General features: G+C 62.3%; 1 protein-coding gene across 15 annotated transcripts in view; it reads left to right on the top strand.

Moving 5' to 3' along the window:
- Positions 1–20,228, top strand: part of RBFOX3 (RNA binding fox-1 homolog 3) — a 175,332-nt gene that overhangs the window by 60,698 nt on the left and 94,406 nt on the right. For all 15 annotated transcript variants that reach the window (XM_066980216.1, XM_066980219.1, XM_066980222.1 and 12 more), the window contains one exon: positions 16,329–16,446. The gene's annotated coding sequence lies outside the window, so the exon portion shown is untranslated. The remainder of the gene's footprint in view (positions 1–16,328; positions 16,447–20,228) is intronic.

The raw sequence follows: 20,228 nt of genomic DNA on the forward strand, positions 1-20,228 counted from the left end.
GGTCCCGTTGGTGCTGAGCAGCGTGCGGCACGCGGGGCTGGGGGTGCCCGGGTGGTCCCGCACCCCTCTGCACTGGGGGCTGTGGGCCCCCGGGCCCAGCGGGTGAATTCCCCTGGGCAGCACGGGAGAGGGGGAGTGAGCAGATCAGAGAGCGTAAGTGTCACCGGTGAATTTGCAGCGGTGCAATTAGTGCTAACCTTGGCGTGCACTTGTCAGCCTTCTCTTTGAACTCTCTCCCTCACTGGCTTTCCGGAGATCTGGAGATTTACCAGCTCAGTCTTTCAGCATCCTGACAAGCGGCAGCGAGGTTTTGCTGAGCGGTTAACAGCAGGAACCTGGTTAAGGTTGCGAAGGAGCCTTCCCTGAGCATCAGAGAAACGTCTGTGCGCTGCTGCGGGCAGGTCCCATCCGCCGGCCGGGTTGGGAGGCACCTGGGGGTGCTGGTGGCCGCGCTGGGCAGGAGCCCTGCACGCCGACCTGCTGGGGGGCTGCGTGGTGTCGGGGCTCGGCGGCGTGCGGTCGGGGGCTTCACGTGGCGGCTGGGGGACAGGGGCTCTTCCCAGGGGGAGGCCTGGGAGCAGCAGAGCGTCAAGTGAGGTGCGGGCATGCTCCGGCACGAGTGCAGGCATCCCATCTCCCTTCACAAGTCAGGAGCGGGTTGTGAAAGGGCAGTCTTCCTCACTCCTGCCCTTGCTGCACGCACTTTCCCAATTCACTGCAGGAATCAGATGGGCTTTTGCCGACTAAGAGGTGTTAAATGGCTCTAAATACTCTTCACGCTGCAATATCTCCACCACAGCGTTTAATTGAGTGCCACAGAAATGCCTATAAATAAATGTAAATGCCTATGCCAGTACCCTCCTACAGCATCTCCAGAGCTCGCAAGAAAGCAGATGAGTGGCTTGTGCTCAGGATCCCCGCTCCTGCCCTTTTTCTCCTTTCCCCCCTGAGAGCAGGGATCCGGCCCCGTGGCAGCACTCGCTGTGCCAGCGCGTGGTCCTGCGCTGCTCCCCAAACCCCACCGGAGCTGGATCGCTCTGTGGGCAGCCAGAAGGCTGGCCTGCCATGAAATAGGGACATCAGCATGGGCATTTACACATCAAGGGCTTGCCTGTGCTCGGGGCTGCTCATATTCTTCTCTTGCTTTGCCCTGACTCCTGATGGAGAAAGGGGAAAGCTTTCCTGTATGGGATCCCGGGTTTTTGTGCCATTGCTCTGGGATGCGAGCCTCGGAGCATGCAGGCAGACCCTGCGGGTCTGGAGCAGCCCTGTGCTGGGCACTCCAAGCTCCTATCGCGTCCCACGGGGCAGCGTGTCCCTCGGGACGGGGCTGGGAGCTGCTCACAGGCGGCTGCGCTGCTCCTTCGGCCCCGGGCGCGGGGATGTGCTCGGCCTGGCAGGCGCGCAGCCTGGGCGCCGCATCCATCTGCGCGCGGGAGTTCGCCAGCAACAGCGAGAAACAAATCCGAGGGTAGGAAATCAGACGGCAGAAGGAAGGGAATGGAGCATTTCATGGCTGTTTGTGCTGCTCTCGCATCTGTATTCGTGTCCAGATCCCTTTGTGATTGGAGATTCTTATATACTAAAATAGACGGATTTCCCATCAGACTGCCTTAAATCTCTGGCATATCAGACTTTGAGTCCAAACAGACAAAATGTGCGTGTTATGTTTCATCTATTGCAAAAGGTACTTTTTAGTTGCTGGTGTGCAGTACTGCCTCCTGAGAAGCGCTGCTGAATTCTTTCCACGTTTTCCTTCCTGGAGCCTTTATTACGGAAAACAAACAAGCTTAAAAACAGGGAGCGGGGCGCAGCCGGGTGCTCCTCGCGTACCGCACGGCCCTGGCCCAGCCCCTTCGTGCTGCGGGGTGCCCCGTGGTGCAGACCCCGCTGTGCCCGCGGGCAGGGGCCGTCCCCGTGGGCACCGCGCTGCGCGCCCGGGGTGGTGCTGGCAGGGCTGCGGGGTGCCGCTGCGCCGGGGACCGGCCGGAGCCTCTGGTGGCAAGGGGCTCAGGATGCTCAGCCAACTGCCGTCCCTAAATAGGATCCTCAGACTCGTCATTTGACTGCCTCTTCAGCGCTGATGAGCCACTCTGATGTTACTATTTAAAATCCTAATTGCTTTAATCAGCTCGCCTTTAGGCCTGTGCGCAGCTCAGGAGTCCAGCAGGCTGAGAGCTCTCCTGCTCCCCTTCCGCCTGCCCGCTGCGGGGTGGCCCCGGCACCGCTCTCCAGGCCCAGGTGCGCCCTCGGCGGGGACCCAGCGCCGCGGGGCTCGGTGGCGGGCGGGGGGGGTGCTGCGGGTCTGCGGCCGGGGGGAGTCAAACGAGTGAGAAGGGGAGCTGCTGTTACCGTGGGGTGAGAGATGCCAAAGCTGTAATGAGCTGGGAATTCCCTGTGTCCCCTCTGGCAGCTCCCTGCGCTCACCTTTATCACCGCTAATTACTCCCCAGGGTCGGAATTCGCCTTTCCTGGCTGGCAGGGGCTGAGGACAAGCCCCGGTCCTGCTCCCCGTGCATCAGAAGGGATCCCTCCCAGCCCGGGCTGCAGCTTTGCCTGTGCAGCTTCTCGCCACTACAGTGACGTGGGGGCTGGAGAGGCGGGCGGGTGGGAGATGAAAACCCCAAACCTGCAGGCACGGCGCTGCTGCAGCGGCCCCCTCTCTCTGCCTTGGTTCCCCCTGCGCAGCTCCGCTTCCACCCCTGCGCTTGCAGGGTGCTCCCGGGGCCTCCCCTCTCCCAGGGCAGGGGGGGGCGGGTTTGCCCCTTGCTGGGGGCGCGGGGGGCAGCGGGGCGATGCACGGGGCTGGCGGGTGCTCGGCGCTGGCAGGCAGGGAGGAAATGAGCAGGAAGGCGCCCGCTGCGGCCGGCGGATCCGAGCTCCCTGCCTGGATCACGAGCTCTGCGGCAGCTCCTCCTCTCCTGCCAGGCCTGGCAGCCTGGAAGGTGTTTGGGGAGGGACGGTGCTGGCAGCACGGGCGCAAGCACCGGCTCCTGGGGACAGGCTGTCCTCTCCTTCTGTTGTGTTGTGGCACGGCTGCTCCGGGGCGCTGCGTCCAACCTGCAGCCCCTTTTCCATCACCAAGCCTCTGTCCTGCTGGGCACACGAGTGCGTGGCTGCTCCAGCCTCCAGAGGTGTTCCCCTGGGACAGCTGGCCACGGGAGCTGACCCCCTGCCTTCCCTCGGTGCTGGAGCATCATCAGCCTTCCCTCCCTGGCATCTCGCTTTCAGAGGGCCGTGCTCCCTGCCAGTGCCCCAGGCACATCCCAAAACCCATGGAGCTGCTGCCTCTCCTTCGGCAGGGCGAGGGGAGCTGCAGCAGGGGGCTCTTGGGGGCTGCAGGGGCCTTTGTGGGCCCCAGTTGTGTACCGCTGACGGGGAAGCTGCCACCAGAACTTGTCCTCACCTGGCTGTTTGTGTGCCGAGTGTCACCTGCATGTCACCAGCTCGCTGCGCACAGCGGCACAGCACGGCCAGCCCCTGGGGCACCCGGTGGCACGGCTCAGCGCCCGAAATGCGGTGCGCTGGCAAAGCGGTGCCTGGGAGGGAGCTGCTGCTGCAGGGGCTGCTGCGTTTGTCCCAGGCAGGGTTTGCAGGCAGAGCAGTGTCCTCGGGGGCACTCGGTGCTTCCCTCTGTCCGCAGCCCTGCTCGCTGCCCCAGTGTCCTGGGGGCGCCTGCATGGTCCACGTGCACCCGCCGCCTCGGGCCACATGGTCCCAGAGTGTCTCTGGACGAGCAGAAAGCCTCAGACAGTGGATTTCACAACTTAAAGCAGACTTCCTGGGGAGCGAGGACATCTCTGCATTTATTCAAGGACATCCCTTCTCAATTAAATCCCGGCATGGACTAAACAAATGGGCTGCTGAGATCAAAGGGTTTTTTTTTTCATTTTTTTTTTTAAATCATTGAAAAGATGCATTGAAGGGAGAGTGTTGTGGGTTTTGTTTCCATTAGCCTGGTAGGGAGGAGAAGCTTCCATTAAATTCACATAAAGGCGTTTGCCTATGTTAATGCGGAAGCAAAGTGTTTGTAAATACTCTTTGTGGGGTAATGGCCTGGGTGCGCTGCGGGTGCTGCTGGTGCTGGTGCTCCTGCCGGTGCAGGTTTCCCACTGCTCGCTGCGAGACGAGCGGCGATCGCTGCTCACTGCAGCTCCGGCCCCGCAGCGCAGGGGCAGTGCCTGCAGCCGGTGCGTCGCGGGGTCCTGCCTTTCCGACCCCCTTCTCAGCTCCTCTGGGAGCGTCCCCGGCCCCAGGACGCGTGTGCTGAGGTCCCTGGGGCGCAGGGAGCGTGAGGAGCAGCAGGACGTCGGCTGTCCCCCCCCGGCCACAGCCCTCGTGGTGGGGCTGGCAGCTGAGGGCCCCCCGGCCGGCAGCGTGCCGGGGATGGAGACCACGTGTGCCCCCGCCGGGCTCCCCCAGGATTGATGGTGCCGTTAAAGCGTCAGGCTGGCCTGGGGCCGGACCCGTTGCGGGTGAAGATTTACGGTGGAATCTGCCTCGGTGAAGGTTTTATCGCAGCTTTTAAACAGCCGAGAGGGTGCTGGGGGTCAGCAGCACCGGGCAGGGACCTGCCTTGGTACTGCCGTGCAGCGGGGGGCTCCTCTTGCAGCCCCAGCTAAGGATGGGGATCGCTCTCCTGGGGGCCCCCGGGAGAGGGGGGCAGTGCCAGGGTCCCCCTGAGCTGTGTGGGCACGCGGTGCTGTGGGAGCCATCCAAGCACACGCAGAAAGGGGATGAGGCACTTCTGTGCTGCTGTGGCTGGGCAGCAGAGCCGCACGAGTGCTGGTGTTCAGCCTCTCGGGCTGGTGGAGTCGCTTCCGTGGGCGCACAGGGTGCAGGAGAGCTGGGCTGGGTGCTGCTGGCCCAGGGCTGTGTCCGTGGAGGAGGAATGGGGCTGATCCTGCCGGGGAGCTGCCGGGGAGCTGCCAGGGAGCCCACCGCTCCCCCCGGAGCTGTCGGTGCCGGTGGCAGTGGGTCTTCTGCGGAGCAGCCCCCAGCCCCCTCCCGGTGCCCCCAGCCCGCGGAGCTCGGTGCGCCCCTGCCACCTGCAGCCCCTGGCGCTGTGCTGTGCTCCTGCGGGGGTGCGGCAGCCTGAGCTCTGCTTTGGGGTGTTTTGCTGCGTTTTCATGAGAGTTGCCAAATGTGAGGAGCGGTTTGGTCGCGTGCGTTCCTTGGGGGCTGCAGCCTCGTCCCCCCCTGCGCAGGGTCCCCGCAGCCGCCCCCACAGGCCCGAGCTCCTCCTGCTCCTTCTTTCAAGGATCCGTCTGTGCAGAAATTGATCCCCTTTGCCACCAGCCCTGTCTCCTTTTTTCTTTTAAATGGTGTCACTCTTAAATTTCCTGGCCTCTCTAATAGATTTTTATATAATCACTACAGTGCACTTTTAAAGAGCGATAGATCACGTTCATTGCTTTTCCCCGTGATTAATTTCCCATAATAGTCCTCTGTAACACCAAGGCAAAGAGAGGAGAGAGAAGAAAACCCCCACATTATCCACTTTGTGCTCAGAGTATAAATGAATTAGATTTAATTTTTGTTTAATTGTTTCCATAGCTCAGCCTCTGCTAACTTTGCAGGATAATTTATTTTGCAGTCTTGGGGAAAAGAAGGGAAGAAAGTCTCTGCAGCCAAGCGGTCTGCCTGTGGATAGTGTTTAATTACAGCTGATAGTCTTATCTGCTTGTAATTATTGGAGTCTCGTCGGGCTCTCTCCTGCTGGCGCTCCCCTTTGCACTCCCCAGGTCGATCCCCGGTGAAGCCGCGCCGTGGGCACGCAGCGTGGGGCACGGGGCCTGGGGTGGTTCGGGGAAGGGAGAGGTTTGGAGGTGGGGAGTTCGCACGTATTTCCACATCCAGAAGGCGCGTGGTCCCGGCCGAGGAGCTGGCTGGGGTTGCTGGGGGTGGCGGCTGGCCCGTGGCCATGTCCCCGGGCTGGACTCAGCACCCGGGGCAGAGCTGGAGGAGGAACCAGGAGGGAGGTGAGGAGCTGGGGTGTCCTGGCGTGGGGCTGCCGCGGGGCAGAGCTGGGAGCTGTGGGGCTGCTGTGGGGCAGGGCTGAGCTCTCTTCCTGCCGCCTTGTGCTGCGAGCGGCCCCGATGGGATGGGAGGCGAGGGACGCACACCCACGGGGCTGGGAGCAGGCGGGGATTTGTGTCCTGGGGCGAGCGATAGCCAGGGTGAGGGGAGGCTACTCCCGCTGCTTTATTATTATTGTTGTCACTATTATTTATTAATTATTATTATTTATTTGCGTAGCTTGTTAAGGGGAAGGTTTCATGGGAAAGCGGTGAGCTTCCTGCACGCTGGAGCTCGTGGCTTCCTGGGCATTGCATCCCCCCTTGCCCTGGGCACAGCAGCTCCCGCAGCCCACCCCCAGCCTGCCGTGCTGCCCCCCGACCCTCCCGGCACCGCGTCAGCCCCGTCCCGTCCTGCCCGGGGCGAGCGTGGGAAGAGCGGCGGGGACGGAGCCACCGCACGTCCTCGGAGCCGAGCTCGCCCATTAATCACTGCCTGTGGGGGCATCGGGCCCCTGCTTAAAATGCATTGGCAGTGCCGAGGTGAGAGCAGGAGCTTGAGAGAGCCTCTGTTAATCTGCTCCCTCGGAGACGGGCTACCTTCGGCCTGTTAATCAGTTGCAGTAATTACAATCCCAACTTTACATGCGGAATGTTAATTAATGCACGGCTGCAGGGGCCGGCACCAGGCGCCGTGTGCCCCGGGGTGCAGGGGGCGGCCGCGGCGTTAACGTCTCCGGCCGGGGCCGTTCGCGGCGGGGAGCCGCCGGCGGTGTGGGGCTGAGCGCCGGCTGTGCCGCATTTCCCGGACGGTGGCTGCTGGGCTTTCTGCTCCAGGACTACAGCTTGCCTTTTAATTTGCTTTGCTGACGTGGATGGCAAGATTTGGTGTGGAAATTGGGTGATGCGTTTGGAGATCCCCAGAGCACAGGATCCAGATGTGGCCTCACAGGTGCTGAGCGCTGCGGGGTGGTGGCAGCCCCAGGGCTGGCCGGGGGGCTGCTGCTGGCTCACCCCCAGCTCGGACCCGGGGCCGTTTGTGCTGAGCCACGAGCACTGCTCTGGGTATAGAGCTTGGCGTTTTCCTTGCTGGATTTCGTGGGGCTGCTCCTGGCCCCTTCTTCCCACGTGCAAAGATCTGAGCAGCAGCTCCACTCCCTGCGATACCCGGGCTTGGGGGGGGGGGGGGGATGGATCCGTGCTCTCCAGCCTGCTCTGGAAACCCCACACTGCTGCTGCCGGTAGCCTTAGCTCTGGGCAGGGCATCCACACCCACACTGAGAGCTGGAAAATGCTGGAGTGTGGTCACCTGGAGCCCCGGGTGCTGGTGGCTGGTGCTGGGTGCTGGTCCCACCTCTGTACAGCCTGTGCTGGGATGCCCTGAGGCAGCTCCAGGTGACCGGCACCGCTCTGCGGCTGCCCCCGCCCCGTGCCGGGAACAACGCTCGTGCTGCCCTTGGCCGCGTGGCGTCTCGGGGGGCTGCAGTGCCGGGGCTTTGCGGGGGATTGTGCGAGTCCCTGGGCTGAGCCCCGCGGCGCACGGGGGATGCTCTTGGATCATCCCCGCGGCGTGCTGGGGCCTCGTTAGATGCGAACGTTGGGCAGCAGAGGAAGGGCAGGGAGAGCCCTGCTTCCAGCACGCGGGGTGCAGATCCCCTGCCGCTGGCGGGGCAGTCATTAAAACCCCGGTCAGGCCTGGCCGGGAGCGGCACGGCGCTGCCTGCCAGGGCGGCACTGCCCGGGCTCATCGCTGTGAGCAGCTGAAGGAGGGCAGAGCAGAGGCGTGAGCTGAGAGGAATGACAAAGAGGGGGAAGGAGAGGAAGAAGCCCTGGAGGAGGAGGAGGAGGGAGGCTGGGTGAGTGCCGCATGCAGCACGGGGTGCTCCAGCTCCCAGGGCTTGTCCCCAGTCCCCCAGCAGGGACCCAACGTCCCTGCATGTGTCCTGCTGGTCCCCAGCGCCTCGTCCCCTTGCTGCCCTCTCCCCTTCGGTGCGTGGGGCTGCCGGGCTCGTTTCTTGCCTTACTTTTGTTTTCAGTGCAGAGAGGTGGAGTTGCCCGGTCGCTCCAATCTTTCACTGTCGACTTTTCCCATGAGGTTTTAAACAGGTTCACTAAAGCTCTTCTGTCTCTGCGTCCGCACTGGTCATAAATCTGGGGCTTGTCTCTCCAGGCGCTGGGTTGTTGCCAGTCTTCGGAGGATCTGACTTCTCAAAATGAGGAACGCTTCTTCTGGCATTTCTAGCTCACCGACGGCGTTGGGAAGGGCTGGGGGGGGGCTCATGCGCTGCGGCAGCCGCCCGAGACGCAGGGCTGGGAGCCGCCTGGCTGCGGGGGCCGGCGAGGTGCGGAGCTCGGCGCGGCAGCGTTTGGGTGAATCCCGGGGGCATCGCTTCGTCGCGCCGCCCGTCCCAGAGCCTCGGCAGCATGAACGCCTCCCGGAGGTAGGAGAAGCTCGTGCTTCCCCGAGCAGAGCGCCTTGGCGTGGGCAGGCTGCCTTTCCCAACGCCATGAACCGGGCACCAGCCCTGGCGACGTGCCGGAGCTTTGGGCACCGGTCGGTGTTTTGTCGGTGCGGCCGGCGTGCGTTGAGCTGAGTGTGTGCAGAGCTCGAGTGGGTGCGCAGCTGGCAGGGGGACTGGAAGCTGGGGTAGAGGAGGAGCGCTGGTGGTCAGCGTTGCTCCCAGAGGAGGCGCGTCGTGTGTTGCCTCTCCAGGGTTTGGGAGCAAGGGCGGTTCTTTGGCACCTGCAGAGTCGTCCCCAGCTGCCACAGGCCAGGGACAGAGCCCGAGCATAGCTGGCGCTTGGAGCCGCTCCGAGGGCTGAGCACAGCGGCCGTCCCACGGGGTGGCCAGGGGTCACGAGTGCTCCTCAAGCCAGAATTAAAAATTTCCCTCATTTCCTGGCACTGAGCCCCACGGGGTTTCCAGAGGGCTGATCACGGGGAAGCTGTCATTTCCGTCCTTAAAATGTGAGTGGTGAGTGGCAGATGGTGAAGGAAAGAGTTTAAGATCTAATAATGACTGGAGGAGCGGGAAGGAGCTGATGAATACGTCCCCGAATAGCCGAGGTGTCACCTTGAGAGACCGGTGTGTGTCCGCAGCCCGGGAAGGGCAGCTCCCCGCGGGGCTCCCGCTCGGTCTCCATCTCTGCTCTGCTCTGCGGAGAGCCCGGGTGCGCTCTGCAGTTGCAGATCCAAGAAGGGCACGAGCACCAAAGCTGCCTTTCCATGTTTATCCACCGTTCTTCGGATCTGCCTTCAAACCTCCTGACAAGCTGCCCGGCACATCGGCTGTTTGAGGGAGCCTGGCTGGAAGAGGCCGCTGCGAGGACCGCTGCCGTCCGCTCCCGCTGCGCAGATCTCTTGGTGCCTCTGCCCAACCCACGCCAGCCCCGGGAACAGCCCGTTTCCTCCCGTCCTGGAGCTCCCTGGATCTGGCCCGTGGTCTCTTTCCCCCGTCTTTCCTCAGGTATCGTTCTGCAGCCGTGTTTCGGTCACGGGGCTGGCGGAGGTCATGGTGCTGGTCCCCGAGCTTCTGCTGACAAGGATCCCGCTTCAGGATACCTTCACCCTTCCGTGCTAGAAAGTGCTGGCACTTCTCCACGCAGCCATTCCTGCTGGCACGGCACCAGCTGGAGCACCGGGAGACAACAACGGAGGCTTCCTCCGTGCGCTCCCCAGCTGCTGCCCGGGTCCCTCTCGTGGGCGGGGAAGCCGCCTGCCTGCCGTCGGTGTCGGGACCGGCAGCACGGCGTGCCGAGCTCACTGCCACTGGCTGCGGGTGCGCCCCGGCTTCCCGAAACTCCCCGCCTTGGGGATGGAGCCAGCTGTCCGCGTGTGCGTGTAGGGCCCCGCAGCACCCGTCAGACTTCTGTTCCCTGTGCTGCTACCCCAGCACCTACCCCGGTGCCCTGTGCTTCGGTGGCTCCTCAGGCTCTGCTCCGTGCAAGTGGCCTCCAATGTCCGCCGGAGCGAGTCAGGGGTTTGCTTCCACGGCCCTTGAAAGCCCGTGCTGTGCTGGGCCCCTTTCTGTGCAAACTCCTCGAAATTACATCGGGTAATTGCCCTGGCAGTAAGACAGGGTCACGGGCTGCAGGTACCAGCTTCCAGGAAAGCCGAGCGCCCTCCTGCCTGCCTGGAGATCGATGCCAGAGCCCAGGCGCGATCCGATCGGCTCCCGCAGGAACTGAGCGCGAGGCAGGCGTCCCGCGGCCACCCCGTGTGTGCCTTGCTCCTGGCCTCTGGCCCCCCACCCATGGGAGCAACCCCACTGGGGCCAGGGCTGTGCAGGGACAGGACGGGGCCCCGGCAGTGCTGGAGGCGTTACGTGGCAGAGGACAGCCTCAGCACTCGGTCCCTTTCTGCAGCAGGAACAGATGCTTTCTGCTACAGTTTGAGTTTTTTTCCATCTTATTCATTTTAGGGATTAATTGGAGTGTTTCTTCTCCCTCCCTCCTTCTCCCCCGTTACATACAGCTGCACATGGATTTTAGGGTCATGCTTGTTTACACCAGTTATATTTGCATTAATGGGTGTTTGTTTTTGGAAGAGCAGCAGAAATCCCATAAAAACAAATGTTCCTTGCATCCCACAACTGCCATTGCTGCCCAGGGCGGCGGAGGCTCCGGGCTGGGTGCCCCAGGACAGCCCCATGCGCCAGCAGAGGACACTGCCATGGGCACGAGTGGCTCTGCTGTGGGTACAGGCGGCTTCCAGGCGCTGCGGTACCGACCGTGAGACTCCTCTGGTGCATGCAGTGACCCGGTAGGGGCGGGTTGGTTTTGACACCCCGGCCGCGGTCCTCGGCTGTGCCCGGTGGGCCCGGTGCAGCTGTTCCCCGGGGACCCGCCGCCTTCCCGGCTGCGGAGCCTCTGCCACAAACGGCAGCTGCCGTGCTGCTGCCTGGGGCGGCCGGGGGATTTGCTGGGTTTTACGAGGAGGTTGGGGTGGGGGAGAGCGTTTAAGAAGAAGAAAAAGAAAGGGGAGGGAGGAAGTATAATTATTTTTTCAAATAGCTCTCAGCTGCTGGATGCCTTTAAAGTTCCCTTTGTATTACTGCGGGTCAGGCTGGGCAGAGCCTGGCCTGGAGCGGTGCGGCGCCGGCCGCCTTTGTCGGCATGTCTGCGGTCTCGGTTATTAGCCGGGCTGCGGAGACCCAGCGCCTCAGATCTTCTGTGCGGCTGGTGAGAGGAATAAGCAGAGCTGCCTTATCACGCTCATTTAACTGGTTAATACATCTTCAGAGCAAATAATGCAGTCTGTGGGTGAATTGCTTAACCAACCTCATTACTATTGTGCATTTAGCAGCTTGGAGGAAGATAATACCTTTCAGGTTTGACCCAATTTTAGTTTTTGTTGTCATAACCATGGAAAATCGACCTTCAGAGACCCTCAGCAGTGAGCCTGAATAGGAAGTGATTTACAGCAAAAGTGCTGTGCAGAATACTTAATGCACTTGTGCAGAAAAACAGACTGCAACACTCGTCTTGGCACCCGTGTCCCCCTGCAGCAGGTGCTGCCCGCGCTTGCACCCCCCGGCCCCGGCTCCTGCGCACGCGCTGCCCACACCGGGTCCCTGCGGGACGGGGTCCGTGTCCATGGCAGGTCGGGGCTGCCGCCGCCGTTCCCCTCCTGCACGACGCCGTGCCTCCCTCCCTGCCGGCCCTGCAGGCACTGCTCGGGAGGCCGGTGCAGTGAGCTGCGCCCCTGGGTGCAGGCAGGCTGCTCGCGGGGCCGCTTGCCGTGGTGGTGCAGGACCCCCGAAATTACAGGCTGTCAGAGGGGCAGGGGGCACCTCCAGGGCACTTCTTGGGCTTGGTGGGAACCGTGCCCCAGCCCTTGGGATGCCCAGCCCTGGTGGGGCAGCAGGCGCCCCAAAGCCCTGCCCGTGCCCCGTGTTTGTTGTGCCGGAGGTGGGGAGCATCCCGAGTGCTCGCGGCCCGCTGCGCTCCCACCGAGTGCTAGGGAGCACAGGAAAAGGCAGAGGGTGATGTTCCTAATTGTGAAATTGAAACGAAAATTGCAAGAGGACTGTAAAGCTGTGAAACGTGGGGTGGGTTGTGCTCTGCAGCGTGCGGTTTCGGCTGGCCGGGGGTGGTGGGCAGATCCCTCCGTCCCCCCCTCCCCAGGCACTTTCCGAGGCTGTTTTCTCCATCCTTTTGTTCAAGATGGTTTCTCCTTCCACTCCTCGCCTCTCTTTCGCTTCTTTCCCGGCTCTTTCATCTAATAGAAATGCACCTTCAGTACGGCGGAGATCTTTACTAAATTAGGCTGTGATAACTCCCTGTTCTCTGGAGTTGGGCTAGAAAATGCAAATGCCACGAGCGGGGCGCATCCTGCTCCCCGAGCGCCTCGCGTTGCCTCCCCGCTCCGCTCCTTAATGAGCACTTTCCTTCCGGCTTACTCAGCCTTTGCCTGCTCGCAGCCTTTTCAGGACTTCTCGAGCGCCGCGTTGCATATCGTGAGCAGCATGCACCGTACGTGCACCTTTTGGAACTTGTTATCTCAGCCTCGCCAGCCGTGCCTCCCGCGCACCCGGTGCCGCATGCTGATGGCCCGGCCGGGGCTCGGCCGCTCCTCTCCCCCCCTGCAGCCCCGGCCCCGCTGCCCCCGGGGGGTTTTGTGCGAGTGCCCCTGGCCCGGTTCGTGCCGTGGGGCGCGGTGACAGCCCTGCGGCTGTGGGGCTGTGGGGCCAGCACCGCCACGGGGACGGGCGCGGGGATGAGCTCCTCTCCCTCCTCTCCCCGGGTGGTGGCTGGGGGCACTGAGCGGGCAGCTAATATTAGATTGCTTTAATTCTGCTGTTTTGCAGTGAAAGGAGAAGCTGCTCCCTCAGCGTAAGAGTTCAAACTCTTTAGCCTTCCTCTGTGTCACCTTTACGGCCATGGATACCTCCAGGTGTGACGTAAGTGAGACTCGGGGAAAAACATCTTCTGTTCAGCATCAAAATCCTATTACCAAATGCTGTGTTCTGCTGCACAGATATCAGGCTCGGCACAGATAAGTGGGAAATAGCTCCTGATCTCGGTTGGCGCAGGCAGCTGTATCTTGGGCTGCACAGGCTCGGAGTGCTGCTTCAGTGCATTTTCTGCTGAAAGAGTCCCCGCTCTCCCCTGCTGCTGGAACAAAGGGAGAAATAACTGCTTGTATTTGCCTTCACAGCCTCCTCACAGCTCTCCCCCCAGCCCGAAAGGACATTTCTGCATCACACCGCTGCTGCATTGAAACCCAGAGCACAAATCTTGTTCCTCTCGCCCTCCTCTCTGAACCCGCTGCTGGAAGCGCTGGGCTCCTGGCGCAGGAGTTTGTCTCGCTATGATGGGTGGGACGGGGGGCAGGGCTGGGGCAGGGCTGGGGCAGGGACAGGGGCAGGGGCAGGGACAGGGGCAGAGCAGCCTCCTGGCAGTGCCCCTGCCGTGAGAGGCAGCAGCGGGGGCTCCAGCTCCCAAAACTGAGCAGATGCAGCACCGGCGGGGCTGGCCTTGGGATTGCAGACACTGCCGGCAGCGCCCGTTCTTGCTCCGTCTCCTCCCTGGGAAGCTTTGATAAAACCTCTCAGCCTTCCAGGGGTTGGTTTGTAGATGGAATCGCAGGGGTTTATTGTCTAGTAAGAGCTCAGCGGCACACAGGGAGAGATGCACCCCAGGGATCGGCAGTGCGCTTCCAGTCTCCTGTGTCTGCACGCCCCTCTGGGGGCTGCGCTGGCTTCCCCGACTGTGGGGGAGATGTTGCAGACGTGGGGCTTGCTGCTGGATGGGGCCGCCTGCTCGCTGGGCTCCCCTCACCCACACGGCATCGGCGGGGAACGTGCCAGCCCCATCCCTGCACGCGTGTGGGTTTGCTTTTGAGAACAAGGTGCTGAAAAAGTAGCACTGGTTCCTCTTGGTTTAGGTTTTTCCCCCTCTGTTTATAGTGTCCTAAATTCATTGCACGTAGCCGTAGACACATCGAGTGTCCGGAGCTGTAAGGGACCCGCAAGGATCTCCGAGTCCAGCTCCTGGGGGCTGGGGGGAGGAAGGTGCTGGGAGAGCAAAGCCAGGGCTCAGGCTGTTGTCCTGCAGGGATTGCTGGGCGAAGCTTTTGCCCCACGTTGTGTAGCAGATCGGAGGCGATGATCTCAGCCTTCTCAGCTCTTCGAATTCACAAAATTCAGCCGGTTGAGCTGTGTTAACATGGACCTGCGGGAGGGGGATGCTGCGGGGCCAGAGCCCGGTGGCAGCCCTGAGCGGACAGCCAAAACGCGCCACGCTCACGGGGCCTCTGCCCGGGCTGGCGTCCCGGGGCCGCCGGGCTCTCTGCTGCGTTTTTGGGGTCCTGGGTGCCCGGTGCTGGGCTTGGTGGCGGTGCCCGTCCCAGCCACCAGTGTCAGCTGCTTGCTGCTGGGCGGCACAAAGGCGGCTCTGGGGGAAAGCCGGTGAGCGGGGCTGCGCGCGCTCGGCTCTGCCGGGTGTCCCAGCTGCACCCACCCCGTGCCGTGGGTCCCCTCGCCCACCAGAGAGCAGTTCCATGGTGGTTCACGGGAGCTGTGTCAGGTGGGAGAGGAGAGGAGACATGTGGGTGATTAAAAAACCCCTCTCAGGAACCCGGACGGCTGAATCCCCACTTAACCCTGCGCTCTGCTTCAGTTTCTGGTAACAAAAATAATCAAAGGAGGAGAGGAGCGGAGCTGCAAGGGAAGCTTAATTTAAGGGAGAACAGCAAATGGGTTTCTGTGCAGGGTGGATTAGGAAATTGGGCTGTGACAGATTGACTTCAGAGGTGACTGTGATGGAGGGGGCTGGGGAGGGGCTTTGAAGCGTACAGTTGTGTTGAGCTGCGCTCGCTGCTACGCGTGTTAATCAGGAGCAGGGCCTAATGAGCAGGAATAATTGGGTGGAAGGGGAATTCCAGCAGATTTGGGAAGGCTGGGGAGTTCCTGTGCTATTCACAGGTCCTCTCCTCTCTGGGGGTTTCTGTGCTCTCGCAGGCGCAGTGCTCGGTGCCTGTTCCAGGCTGTGTGGCTCACGGCTTTCTGCAGCGATGGGGCCCCCCCGGGACCGTGCTGGGAGCTGGAGGCACCCTGAGTGCCGTGTTTGGGGTCCCGCTGCCCGTCTCCCTCCCGTCCTCTGGCGTGGCTGCGTGGCAGCTGCTTGCTGGCTCTCCTGCCCCTTCCCTGGGGTTACAGCAGGCTCTGCAGGACGGGGCAGCCGTGCTGCTGCTCCATGGGGAATGGTGGCCCCATCCGGCACCGCGCTGCTTCGTTACTGGGATCTTGCTCAGACGGGTGCTTGGGGTGCTGAGGGTGCTTCGCACAGCCCTGGCCAGCACCCTGTCCTGGCAGGAGCAGAGCTGGGATGGCTGCTGATGCCCCCCCGGGGGCTCTGTGCTCCCTCCACTCCCCTGAGTTTGGCTGATCAGAAGGCAGCAGGGTTATTCGCGAGCCGTGCCACCGTGGGTACTCTTTTTCTTTTCCCTCTTCTCCTTGCTTTTTAATGAGCCAACCTTGGAGGACCTTGAGAGACGCTCCTGCAGCTTTTCAGTGACTTATCTGCCGGCCTCTGCCCCCTATTCCGCCGAGGGGATAAATCTCCGCTCGCGGCGCGGAGCTGAGCGCCGAGCCCGTCCCGCCGCGCGCCGCAGGCTCCATAACTCACGGCGGGGGCGGGGGGGCTGCCTGGCGGAGGTCGCGGGGTGGACGTCGAACACTCAGCGCCGAGATTGATGGCATTCCCCGCCTGGAGCAGGAAAAAAAGTCCCATTACAATAGGGGACAAGCTGGTAAATTATCTTCCGTTCAACCTGGGTCGGGGAAAAACAAACCGGAGCGGCTGGGAGTGATGCAGGACCACGGGCTGCCTCCGAGGAGGGACCGGGTGGGCTGGGGGTGTTTTACACCTTCAGGAAAAGCCTCTGCCTCTCCTCGCCTCCATCCTGGGTGCTTCATCCTGCTTACAGCATCCGTGTCAGTGCAGAGACCAAGAGGTGGTCCTGCCGGGGACCCCTGAACCCCAAGTGGGGGCCGTGCCACGCACACCCCGCAGCCAGGGCAGGACCTAGTGCCCCTCTCCGGGGCTTTGCTCAGCTCTGCCTGGTGCAGGTCAGGGCGAGCGGGCGCGTGGGCATGGCTGGTCCTGCCGGCAGCGTTGTGCCTGCGGGCAGCGAGGGCGAGCTCCAAAGCTCCATGAAATAATTGTGCTGTAGGAGTGGGACAGGGTGGGCGCGAGTCCCTGCGAGCTCTGCCGCTCAGCAGCAGCGAGCTGTGCTGCATCCCCCTCCCTTACTGGTAACGATGCCTGCACGGGGACGGGACTGGAGACTCTCCCTTTCTCTTTCAGGCTGAGAAGCCTCTGCTGTGAGACCCCGACGGCTCTTCCCGACAGCTCGGAGAGGCAAACGCCAGTGTGAGCTCTCACCTGCACCCCGCAGCACGAGGCACCTCCTCTTGCCGCCCAGGTACGTCTGTCCCGCCAAGCAGCGCAGGCTGGGGGGAGTGTGGAGGCTGCCGGAGGCCACGCTCCTGCTTCCCTATGGCCCTGCCTGGTGTTGCAGCTCGTGAATCAATCCACCGTGTGCTTGGCACCAGTGCTAGGTAAAGATCGTGTGCCCCCTGCTTTCACGCACGTGCCCAAGGTCCAAGCTCCAGTGAAACAACCTGGAGAACGGGAGCATCGCGGGGAGAAGCCACGTTCCTGGTGGGAGGAGGGCAGCGGGGATGCCCGGCTCCCTGCTGCCCACCCTGGGCAATCTCCTGGCGATTCCCTCCAGGCGCAGAGCTCCTGGAGTGCTCAGGACCCGGGTGCTCCCCTGCTCAGCTCCGCCGCAGCCTGGCCGTGCTCAGGACACGGCGCCCAGCATGGATCATGCTGCCAGCCCACCGCAGCCGTCTGCCTGGTTTCCACTGGTTTAGTTTGAACCCGTCCCCATCGGTTCAAGTGACACAAAATAAAAGCCAGCCTCCTGCTGACATCAGCCCGTGCTGGGAGTTTGCACAGAGTCCTAACGAGTAGTTAAAAAGTCAGCCTGGTACAGGCAGCGTGACTTTCTCCTCCAGCCAAGCCACTGTCCCCGTTTCTTCCCAGTGCTGTGAGCCCTGAGGGCACTGTGCCTCGGAGGGTTTGTGGCAGTGCTGTCACAGCCACGCTTTTGGCCCGATGGCAGGGATGGGGCATTGCTTGGGGACAGGACATTGCTTGGGGATGGGGCATTGCTTGGGGACAGGACTTTGCTAGGGACGCAGCATGGTGCCTGTTGGCTGCATGCACCTCCTGTGAGGGTGCTGGGGGAGACACCACGGCCCCGGCACCCCTCTGGCCGGGCCCTGCCTCGGGCTGTGCTCCTTGAGAGCGGCTCCTGTGCTCTGCCGTCCATCCCACGTGCGTGCTCTGACACCACCAAGTGAGGAGCGAGGTCTGAGAATCTTCGTCCCTCCGCTGGGGGCAGAGGTTGTCCTGAGAGAAGGATTAAAGAGGAGCCTTCCCTCTCTGAAGAGGCTGTGCAGATGTATTTCCCCAGCCGCATTAATCAGTTTGAAGGCAGCAAAGGAAGCTGAGCTCTGTGTATCACCTTGAAGCTTTTTTTTTTTTTTTTTTTTGCCTTTTAGAAAACTTTGGGTGGATGTTATTGCTCATGAAAGCGAGGGTCTGATCATGCTGGGTAGGAGCAGGCGTAGTGTGGGCTGGCGCTATTATGCAAGCTTCCCACATGCAGCTCTGCCAGTGCACGCCGTTCCAGAACAACAGCCCGCGCCCGGCCCCGAGCCCACCCCCGGGGCTGCCGGAGCGCCCGGCCCCGCGCTGCCCACGTCGCCCCCACGCCACGCTGCCCGCTCCTGCGAGGGGCGAGTGCCCGGCCACCGTGGTGCCCTGTGGGGTGGAGGTGGCCGGGTCAGGGGTGCACGGGCTCGGGCTTGCTCCTGCCGGAGGCGTGGGGCTGCGTGCCCCCAGCTGCCGTGGGGGCTGCCCCACTGCGCCGTGCTGTGCGGGAGCCGGCCCGCTGCGTTAGCTCTGCCTGGAGCAGGAGCACCCGGCGTTCCCTGCAGGGTGTTGTGGTGTGCTGGGCATGGGTCTGGGGGCTGTGCTGCTTGTCGGCAGGGGATTTGCAATCAGACACAAAAGCCAAACCCAAATGGCTGATTTTATTCCAGAGATTGTTTGCCTGGTGTCAAGCAACCTGGGGTGATTCACGCATCGCTGCTGTCAGGGCTGTGGCACCAGTGATGTCCCTGCCATCTGCTGTCACTGGAGAGCTGTGTGGCATCCCCAGCCTCAGTAAAGATGCTCAGTGCTTGTCTTGTCTTGGGGTACCCACAGATGTGTCTTCACTGCTAAAATGGGTTCCCTTTTCCAGCCAGCAATCCAACAGAGGCAAAGCCTGGCTTAGCTTCGCCTCTGGCTTAGCGAAGTGAAGCCAGCCCCCAAGTGGGAGCACGTGCTGCAGGTGGGGTTGTCACCCTGGTGGGGAAGCTCATCAGTGTCCCATGGGAACACGGATCCAGCCTGGCTGCAGGGACCGGGCACCCTGGGACAGACGCAGGCTCGCCTGTGCTGGTGCCGCTGAGCCTCTTCCCCAGCCAGCCTTCCTCCCTACTGCATTTATGCTTCCCTTGAGCCTCCCTTCACTGCCAGCCATCTTCCTCGTTGTTGCCACATGATGGCTTTGGGTTGCCAGCCGTGAGCGTCACACAGGGGTGCCGGTGCCTCGCATGAGGCTCGCGCTGACCGTGGGGCAGCACGACGGATCAAGGAGCGGCCACGTTGGTACTGAGCCCCGCAGAGATGCTCCCTGTCGTCCTGAAATCCAAGCGAGCCCTCCCCGGCAGGAAAGCGCTCCTTAAAGGAAGGCTTGAAGACGAGCAATGGAGAAACATCTGAAAGGGGAGCCCTCGAGGCGCTTTTGTTCCAGCGAGTGGGAGTGCTAGATCCGCTTAGACATGAAAGGCTGCGCAGCTCCATCCCCAAAGTCACCAGCGAGACTGCGGCGAGGAGGAGGATGGGGGTGCGTGGCTGCAGGGGGAGGTCATCCCGGGAACGCCTGTCACCGGGACTCCCCTCTCCTCCTCCCCTCCGAGCAAGGAAATTAGGTCACACTTGGAAGTCAGTTTCTTGGCTGTGGATTTAATTTGGCTTTTCCAGGCTAGTTATCATATAATAAATTCCAGGAGATTTATAGAAAACATGCCCAGGGAGGCTTAGCCAGTGTGTAACAAGATTTGTGCTATTTCTCGCTGTAGAGCAGCTCCAGCAAGCACAGCGCGCGCCTGGGGCTGCGGGCAGGGCTGACAGGGCCGGAGCTGTGGGGCTGGCACCCGCGGCTCCCCCAGGCCCAGGGGATCCCAGTGCTCGGGTGAGGGCTGCCAGGGCTGGGACGGGTCTGGCAGCTCTGGCGCAGAGCCCGACGTCCCCAGGGCCCAGCCTCTGATGGCTCCCACAACGGGGCTGCGCAGGCTCACGCGGCCTCAGCCCTGCCAGCCTTGCGGCCCCGTAGCAAAAGCCTCCCCGGCCCCGAGGCACCGTGCTGCAACAAATGTCCTTGCCCCAGCTCCCCAGCAGCAACAGGCTGCTGCCATAAATCATCCGGGAGCGGCTGCCTTCCTGTGACCGGTCGTCACTTGTCTTCTCGTGGCTGCCGGGAGCGGCGGTGACGGGCCTGTTGTGGCGGGGCCTGCTGGTGGCGATGCCGGTGGCTGCGGTGGTCGAGGCCTCCGGTAGCCCAGGGCTCGGTGCCACAGGAGCCGGCTCCCTGAGCAATAGGGAGAGGGCACTGGGGACAAGGAGTGCCGGGGGGACATCCCCCCCAAGGGCACGGCCTTGTGGCCTCTCCTCCCTTGCCCGTGGGAGGCCGTGGGACAGCGAGCTGCTGTCTGTGGATCTGCGTGCCTGTGGGAGACAGGTTTGCCCGCTGCCTCGGGAAAGGCCAAGAAGGAAAAAAGCACTCGGTTTTGCTGTGATTTCTGATATTTGCAGCACAATGGCAGCTAAGTGTCTGGGAGACAACCAGCAGCACAGAGGGCACTGCCAGCCACGCTCCCCATACCGTCTCTCGCTGCTAACGCCGCCCAATTAGTGTCTTATTAGTCACTCCGCGTGTTAAAGCATTAAGAACAATTAAGGGTGAGAAGAGTTTCCAGATGTAGCAGCAAGCGCTGGAGCCGGGAGCTGGCAGCTCCGCTGGCTGCTCCCATATGGAAACAATCTCGCGCGCAGCAGGGCTCGCTGCAGGATGGCGAGCTGGGCCCG

The sequence above is a fragment of the Anser cygnoides genome, chromosome 19, assembly GCF_040182565.1.
Source record: "Anser cygnoides isolate HZ-2024a breed goose chromosome 19, Taihu_goose_T2T_genome, whole genome shotgun sequence".
Lineage (NCBI taxonomy): Eukaryota > Metazoa > Chordata > Aves > Anseriformes > Anatidae > Anser > Anser cygnoides.